Source organism: Arachis stenosperma, chromosome 3 (assembly GCF_014773155.1).
Source record: "Arachis stenosperma cultivar V10309 chromosome 3, arast.V10309.gnm1.PFL2, whole genome shotgun sequence".
Classification (NCBI taxonomy): Eukaryota; Viridiplantae; Streptophyta; class Magnoliopsida; order Fabales; family Fabaceae; genus Arachis; species Arachis stenosperma.
The window spans coordinates 75,335,654-75,344,011 of record NC_080379.1 but is presented as its reverse complement, the minus strand read 5'-3'; the positions used below and the strand labels follow the sequence as shown (position 1 = coordinate 75,344,011).

The 8,358-nt window shown below is 42.8% G+C and overlaps 1 non-coding gene across 1 annotated transcript; it reads left to right on the top strand.

Moving 5' to 3' along the window:
• Positions 1-6,694: 6,694 nt before the first annotated feature.
• Positions 6,695-6,798, top strand: LOC130971886 (small nucleolar RNA R71). Its single transcript, XR_009083090.1, has one exon. It is a non-coding gene; the product is annotated as a small nucleolar RNA R71 (small nucleolar RNA).
• Positions 6,799-8,358: the final 1,560 nt, after the last annotated feature.

The following is an 8,358-nucleotide window of genomic DNA, read 5'->3' as shown; positions in this document are numbered from 1 at the left end:
AGCGAAAGAACGAAATCGAAGGAAGTTTCCAAAACGCTTACTAAAAAGTTGCTTTACAAAAACAACTAAAAAGTACAAGCGAAAGAACGAAATCGAAGGAAGTTTCGAAAACGCTTACTAAAAAGTTGCTTTACAAAAATAACTAAAAAGTACAAAGCGAAAGAACGAAACCAAAGGCAAAAGTTCCCAAGCGCTAGCTAAAAAGTTGTTATCCAAAAACAACTAAAAAGCATAAAAGCGAAACAAAAAGCCAAAACGCGAACAAAAACACCGCATAAATAAGCTAAAAAGTTACTACAAGTAGCTAATAAGCAAAAAGGTGTCCAAAGCGTTCACAGAAACCATCCAAAAATAAAAGAGCCCACAGGTCGGGCAAAACACCAAAAATAAAAGATTACAGAGGATCAAGGCCCTTTCCGGACTCCACATCAACAGCAGGCTGCGGAGGAAACATAGATATCGGGACTGCATCGACGGCAACGTCATCCCGGTTTGAAACCTCCACGCCAGATCCATTCCCGACCAAAGGTGAAGTCGGGTTCTCAACTGGAACACTGGGATCGGACATCGGAAACTCATCCTCGGTAGGAGCAGGAACAATCTTTCCCTCCACAACAACGTTATCCGTACTGAGTAAGCTCAGATCCAAGTCGGGAGCAAGAACCCGGACCTGATCCCTCAAATTCACAAACATAGCATCCATACCCTTGGCCACATGACCTTCCAGCTCGTAAAAATCATCCCGAGCAGATTGCAACTTCTCCTTTGTCTCCACAAGCTCGGCATACAGCTTAGTATAATTCTCTGTAGCCGCCTTCGCCATCTCCTCAGATGTCTTCGCTGACGCCACAGCCGCGGTAGCTTTAGCTTTCTCTTTCTCCAAAGACGCCTCCAGCTCAGTAATCCTGGCAGCCTTCAGTTGACTAATCCTCTCAAACTCAGACTGAGCCTTCTCAAGTCGGGAGCTGGTCGCACCAATAGGAGATTTCTTGAACTCCCGGGCAATAGCGGCATGAAGACTAGCCATCCGGACACAGCTCCGCGCCATATACTGAAAATGATGCTCCATAGACACATCATCAGTAGAAATAAAGGTCTGAGGGAGAATATGCTGCTCAACCCAACCAAGAGCATCAAAATCCTTATCATTGAAACCGGCAGGCTCTTGAGAGGTCCTCTGCTTCTTGGGAGGAGGACCCGAGAACGGAGGAGGAGAAGAGGTAGCAGGCCCAGAGGTCGGAGGATCCTGACTTATAGCTCGGAATTGGGGAGTCGGAATAGTCTTCGACCGAGTCTGAACACCCACAGTAGTCTTCTGCGGAGAAGATCGGGCGGAAGCCTCCCCGGCCTCGATATTCCGAGCAGCCACAGACTTCTTCGTCCGGCGAAGGAACTTCATAGAATCCGCCTGAGAAGACATCTCTGCAAGAAATGAAAAAGAAAAAAAAAGGATTACCACAACAGAAATTCCACCAAAAACAAGCAAAACCAAAAAACTAAAAAGATGAATCTCGGAAGAGGTCGGGAACTACCTAACTCGGAACGGAGAAGGCTTGGATCTCCCAACATTTTCTTCGTGTCCAAGTGAGGTGCCCGACCCCATAAACTGCTCACCACACCCACAAAAGCCTGCTCCACCTCATCTAGACTCTCAAAGGTATACTTAGCAGACACTATATTCTCCTGCCAACAAAGAGGAAAAGAAGGCTCCCCACTCTCATCTAGAAAGAAAGGTCGGACGTCTCCAGCAGCCCGGACCTTGAAATAAAAGTTCTTAAAATCGTGAAAAGACTCATCATACAGGGTACAAAACTTCCTCCCCTGGTTGGCCCTAAAGGAGACCCAAGATACCTTCCCTCCACCCGAACCCGGCTTCGTCAACACAAACAAATAGGAAAAAAGGGAAATAGAGGGAGAGACACCCAGAAACTGACACAAAAGTTGAAACAGCTTTAAAAATGCCCAAGAATTTGGATGGAGCTGCGTAGGGGCAAGATTACAAGACCACAACACCTCGGACTCCAGGTCGGTAAAAGGAAGTCGGACACTCAGCTTAGAGAAAAAACAATCATAAGCGTAAAAGAAGAGCTTCTCGGAACTATCTAAGGGCGGGAAGCAAACTCTCTCCTCGGAATCCGGGGCTACTAATTCATAATCCCTCTCAGACTCTCTATCTTCACATATGCTACATTGCCTACGAAACCTAGCTAAATACTCAGAATCTACCACAGAAGGGACTTTTAGAGGAACAGGATCTACCCAACCAAGACCACTCGGAATCTTGGTCGACATCGCTTGAAGAACCTTTCGAGACATAAAAACCTTGCCTACAAAGAAAAATACAAACAGCAAGCAAAAATCATAAAGCAGACGGCGAAAACCCATTCAGCAAAACAAGAAACAAATATCTTTTAGAAAGAAAATGCAGCAACCCGAAACGAAATACCAGAGAAAAGAGCCCCCCCCATACAAACAAACAAAGTGATGGCGGCGCCTCTCTTCGGGGCAACCCAGGCATAGAGAAAAAGAAACAAACAAAGAGCCACACAAAAGAAACAGAAACATATGTGCACAAGAAAAGAGATGGGAACAAACCTGGAAGAAGGAAGCGAGGACGACGAGCTCCAAAGACAAGGAGAACAGAACGGCGGCGCAGAGGAAACCCCGGAAAAGCACGCGGAAAAATTCGGAGAAGAAAAGCAAAGAGAAAAGCGATGCTCGAAAAAGGAAATGGCGAAACTTAAAAAACAAAGAAGGGAACAGAATAAACGAAAGGAAGGGAGCAAATAAATAAAACCGTCACAGAGCCCGAACGGAAATCGAGGAGAAACGGTAAAATGCAATAAATGCAGGAACGGTCATTTTGAATTTTGAAAAGACTACTATACCCGAGCTCGACCTCCCAAAAAAGGACGAACTCGGGCAGGGGCACTGTTCATACCCTGACCGAGCTCCTCCAGCTCGGCAAAATCATGAAAGGTCCGACCTCATCTTAAGGCTCACGCCTAAAGGTCGGACCTCGGACGATGATGCAAGGAAGGCCCATCAGAAGGAACACAGCCCAAAATCTAAAGGCCGAAAAGGCCTAGAAGAGGCGGTTCCACAAAGATAGAGATAAAACTCCCAAAAGATAAGATAAGATAAGAATATCTTATCCAGGGAAGATCACGGCCAACTACTATAAATACACTGGAGCACCCAGGTATGAGAGACATTCTACATTCTACACATATCTGCTTAGACCCATGCTAACTTAAGCATCGGAGTGTCATTGCAGGTACAACCACCCGCCGCTCAGCGCATCAAGCTCGGGTCATGGAACCCCCACCTCGGGTCTTGCCAGACGACCGAGCTCCACGTTTCAGGTAACCCCCGGAACACTTACCAAGGTAGAGGACTTGTCCGCTACCTTATAAAGTTCTTGGGCTATAACCTCATGAACTTCTACCTCCTCTCCAATCATGATGCTATGAATCATGATAGCCCGGTCTATTGTAACTTCGGACCGGTTGCTAGTGGGAATGATTGAGCGTTGGATAAACTCCAACCATCCCCTAGCCACGGGCTTGAGGTCATGCCTTCTCAGTTGAACCGGCTTCCCTCTTGAATCTCTCTTCCATTGAGTGCCCTCTTCACAAATGTCTATGAGGACTTGGTCCAACCTTTGATCAAAGTTAACCCTTCTAGTGTAAGGGTGTTCATCTCCTTGCATCATGGGCAAGTTGAATGCCAACCTTACATTTTCTGGACTAAAATCTAAGCATTTCCCCTGAACCATTGTAAGCCAATTCTTTGGGTCCGGGTTCACACTTTGATCATGGTTCTTGGTGATCCATGCATTGGCATAGAACTCTTGAACCATTAAGATTCTGACTTGTTGAATGGGGTTGGTAAGAACTTCCCAACCTCTTCTTCAGATCTCATGTAGGATCTCCAGATATTCACTCTTTTTGAGTTTGAAAGGGACCTCGGGGATCACCTTCTTCATGGCCACAACTTCATAAAAGTGGTTTTGGTACACCCTTGAGATGAATCTCTCCATCTCCCATGACTCGGAGGTGGAAGCTTTTGCCTTCCCTTTCCTCTTTCTAGAGGTTTCTCTGGCCTTAGGTGCCATAAATGGTTATGGAAAAACAAAAAGCAATGATTTTACCACACCAAACTTAGAAGGTTTGCTCGTCCTCAAGCAAAAGAAGAAAGAAGATAGTAGAAGAAGAAGAAATGGAGGAGATGGAGGAGGCTTTGTGGTTCGGCCAAGGGGGAGAAGTAGTGTTTAGGTTGTGTGAAAATGAAGGAGTGAAGATGGGTTTATATAGGGGTGGAGAGAGGGGTAGGGTTCGGCCATTATGGGCAGGTTTGGGAGGAAAAGTGGTTTGAATTTGAATGGTGAGGTAAGTTGGGTTTTATGAAGGATGGATGTGAGTGGTGAAGAGAATAGTAGGATTTGATAGGTGAGGGGATTTTGGGGAAGATGTGTTGAGGTGATTGGTGAATGGGTGAAGAAGAGAGAGAGTGGTGGGGTAGGTGGGGATCCTGTGGGGTCCACAGATCCTGAGGTGTCAAGGAAAATTCATCCCTGCACCAAGTGGTGAGCAAAAATGCTCTTTATGCCAATTCTGGCGTTAAACGCCGGGTTGGTGCCCATTTCTGGGGTTTAACGCCAGCTTCTAGCCCTTTCCTGGCGTTTAACGCCAGTCTGGTGCCCCTTTCTGGCGTTAAACGCCCAGAATGGTGCCAGACTGGGCGTTAAACGCCCATTTGCTGCCCTTACTGGCGTTTAAACGCCAGCAAGGTTTTCCTCCAGGGTGTGCTATTTTTCTTTCTATTTTTCATTCTGTTTTTTGCTTTTTCAATTGATTTTGTGACTTCCCATGATCATCAACCTACAGAAAATGTAAAATAACAAAGGAAATTAGATAAGTATAACATTGGGTTGTCTCCCAACAAGCGCTTCTTTAATGTCAGTAGCTTGACAGTGGGCTCTCATGGAGCCTCATAGATACTCAGAGCAATGTTGGAACCACCCAACACCAAACTTAAAGTTTGAATGTGGGGGTTCACACCAAACTTAGAAGTTGCTTGTGGCCTCCCAACACCAAACTTAGAGTTTGACTGTGGGGGCTCTGTTTGACTTTATTTTGAGAGAAGCTCTTCATGCTTCCTCTCCATGGTAACAGAGGGATATCCTTGAGCCTTAAACACAAAGGATTCTTCATTCACTTGAATGATCAATTCTCCTTTGTCAGCATCAATCACAGCCTTTGCTGTGGCTAGGAAGGGTCTGCCAAGGATGATAGATTCATCCATGCACTTCCCAGTCTCTAGGACTATGAAATCAGCAGGGATGTAATGGTCTTCAATCTTTACCAGAACATCCTCTACGAGTCCATAAGCTTGTTTTCTTGAATTATCTGCCATCTCTAGTGAGATTCTTGCAGCTTGTACCTCAAAGATCCCTAGCTTTTCCGTTACAGAGAGAGGCATGAGGTTTATACTTGACCCTAAGTCACACAGAGCCTTCTTAAAGGTCATGGTGCCTATGGTACAAGGTATTGAAAACTTCCCAGGATTTTGTCTCTTTTGAGGTAATATCTGCCTAGTCAAGTCATCCAGTTCTTTAGTGAGCAAAGGGGGTTCATCCTCCCAAGTCTCATTACCAAATAACTTGTCATTTAGCTTCATGATTGCGCCAAGGTAATTGGCAACTTGCTCTTCAGTTACATCTTCATCCTCTTCAGAGGAAGAATACTCATCAGAGCTTATGAATGGCAGAAGTAAATCCAATGGAATCTCTATGGTCTCATTATGAACCTCAGATTCCCATGGTTCCTCATTAGGGAACTCATTGGAGGCCAGTGGATGTCCATTGAGGTCTTCCTTAGTGGCGATCACTGCCTCTTCCTCCTCTCCAAGTTCGGCCATGTGGGTCATGTTAATGGCCTTGCATTCTCCTTTTGGATTCTCTTCTGTATTGCTTGGAAGAGTGCTAGGAGGGAGTTTAGTAATTTTCTTGCTCAGTTGTCCCACTTGTGCCTCTAAATTCCTAATGGAGGACCTTGTTTCAGTCATGAAACTTTGAGTGATTTTGATTAGATCAGAGACCATGGTTGCTAAGTCAGAATGGCTCTGCTTAGAATTCTCTGTCTGTTGCTGAGAAGATGATGGAAAAGGCTTGCCATTGCTAAACCTGTTTCTTCCACCATTATTGTTGTTGAAACCTTGTTGAGGTCTCTGTTGATCCTTCCATGAGAAATTTGGATGATTTCTCCATGAAGGATTATAGGTGTTTCCATAGGGTTCTCCCATGTAATTCACCTTTTCCATTGAAGGGTTCTCAGGATCATAAGCTTCTTCTTCAGATGAAGCATCCTTAGTACTGCCTGGTGCAGCTTGCATTCTAGACAGACTTTGAGAAATCATATTGACTTGCTGAGTCAATATTTTGTTCTGAGCCAGTATGGCATTCAGAGTATCAATCTCAAGAACTCCTTTCTTTTGATTTGTCCCATTGTTCACAGGATTCCTTTCAGAAGTGTACATGAATTGGTTATTTGCAACCATTTCAATGAGTTTTTGAGCTTCTGTAGGCGTCTTCTTTAGATGAAGAGATCCTCCAGCAGAGCTGTCCAATGACATCTTGGACAGTTCAGACAGACCATCATAGAAGATTCCTATGATGCTCCATTCAGAAAGAATGTTATAAGGACACTTTCTGATCAATTGTTTGTATCTTTCCCAAGTTTCATAGAGGGATTCACCTTCCTTCTGTCTGAAGGTTTGGACTTCCACTCTAAGCTTACTCAATTTTTGAGGTGGAAAAAACTTTGTCAAAAAGGCATTGACTAGCTTTTCCCAAGAGTTCAGGCTTTCTTTAGGTTGTGAGTCCAACTACATCCTAGCTCTGTCTCTTATAGTAAAAGGGAATAGCATAAGTCTGTAGACCTCAGGGTCAACCCCATTAGTCTTAACAGTGTCACAGATTTGCAAGAACTCAGCTAAAAACTGATGAGGATGTTCCAATGGAAGTCCATGGAACTTGCAATTCTGTTGCATTAGAGAAACTAATTGAGGCTTAAGCTCTAATTTATTTGCTCCAATGGCAGGGATAGAAATGCTTCTCCCATAAAGGTCGGGAGTAGGTGCAGTAAAGTCACCCAGCACCTTCCTTGCATTGTTGGCATTGTTGTTGTTTTCGGCTGCCATGGGTTCTTCTTCTTTGAAGATTTTTGTTAGGTCCTCTACAGATAGTTGTACTTTAGCATCTCTTAGCTTTCGCTTCAAGGTCCTTTCAGGTTTAGGGTCAGCCTCAACAAGAATGCTTTTGTCTTTGCTCCTACTGATATGAAAGAGAAGAGAACAAGAAAATATGGAATCCTCTATGTCACAGTATAGAGATTCCTTGAGGTGTCAGAGGAAAAGAAAAATAGAAGGAAGAGGTAGAAGAATTCGAACTTGTCAAGTAAGATAGAGTTCGAGTTGTGCATTGAGGAGGAGTGTTAGTCCATAAATAGAAGGATGTGAGAAGAGGGGAAGAAATTTTTGAAAATAAATTAGAAAGATTTTAAAAACATTTTGAAAAATACTAATTGATTTTTGAAAACTAAGAGTGGAAAAGAAATCAAGTGATTTTTGAAAAAGATTTTGAAATAAGAAATTAAAAAGATATGATTGAAAACTATTTTGAAAAAGATGTGATTAAAAAGATATGATTGAGAAGATATGATTTGAAAAACAATTTAAAAAGATTTGATTTTAAAAATTAATGACTTGGCTAACAAGAAAAGATATGATTCAAACATTAAACCTTTCTCAACAGAAAAGGCAACATACTTGAAATGTTGAATCAAATCATTAATTGTTAGCAAGTATTTTTGAAAATGGAAAGAAATTGATTTTGAAAACATATGATTGAAAAGATATGATTTGAAAAAGATTTGATTTTGAAAAATTATGAAAACTTGAAAAAAATTTGAGTTAAAAACAAAATCTTCCCTCTTGTGCCATCCTGGCGTTAAACGCCCAGAATGGTATCCATTCTGGCGTTTAACACCCAAAGTGCTACCCTTTTGGGCGTTAAACGCCCAGCCAGGTACCCTGGCTGGCGTTTAAACGCCCAGCTTTTTCTGTGTAATTCCTCTGCTGAATGTTCTGAATCTTCAATTCTCTGTATTATTGACTTGAAAAGACACAAAGAAAATTTTTTTTTTGAATTTTTAATGATGAGGAATAATCAAAATGCAACTAAAATCAAATAAACAATGCATGCAAGACACCAAACTTAGAAGTTTGTATACTATTGACACTAACAAAATGAGAATGCATATGAGAAACAACAAAACACTCAAGACAAGAGAATTT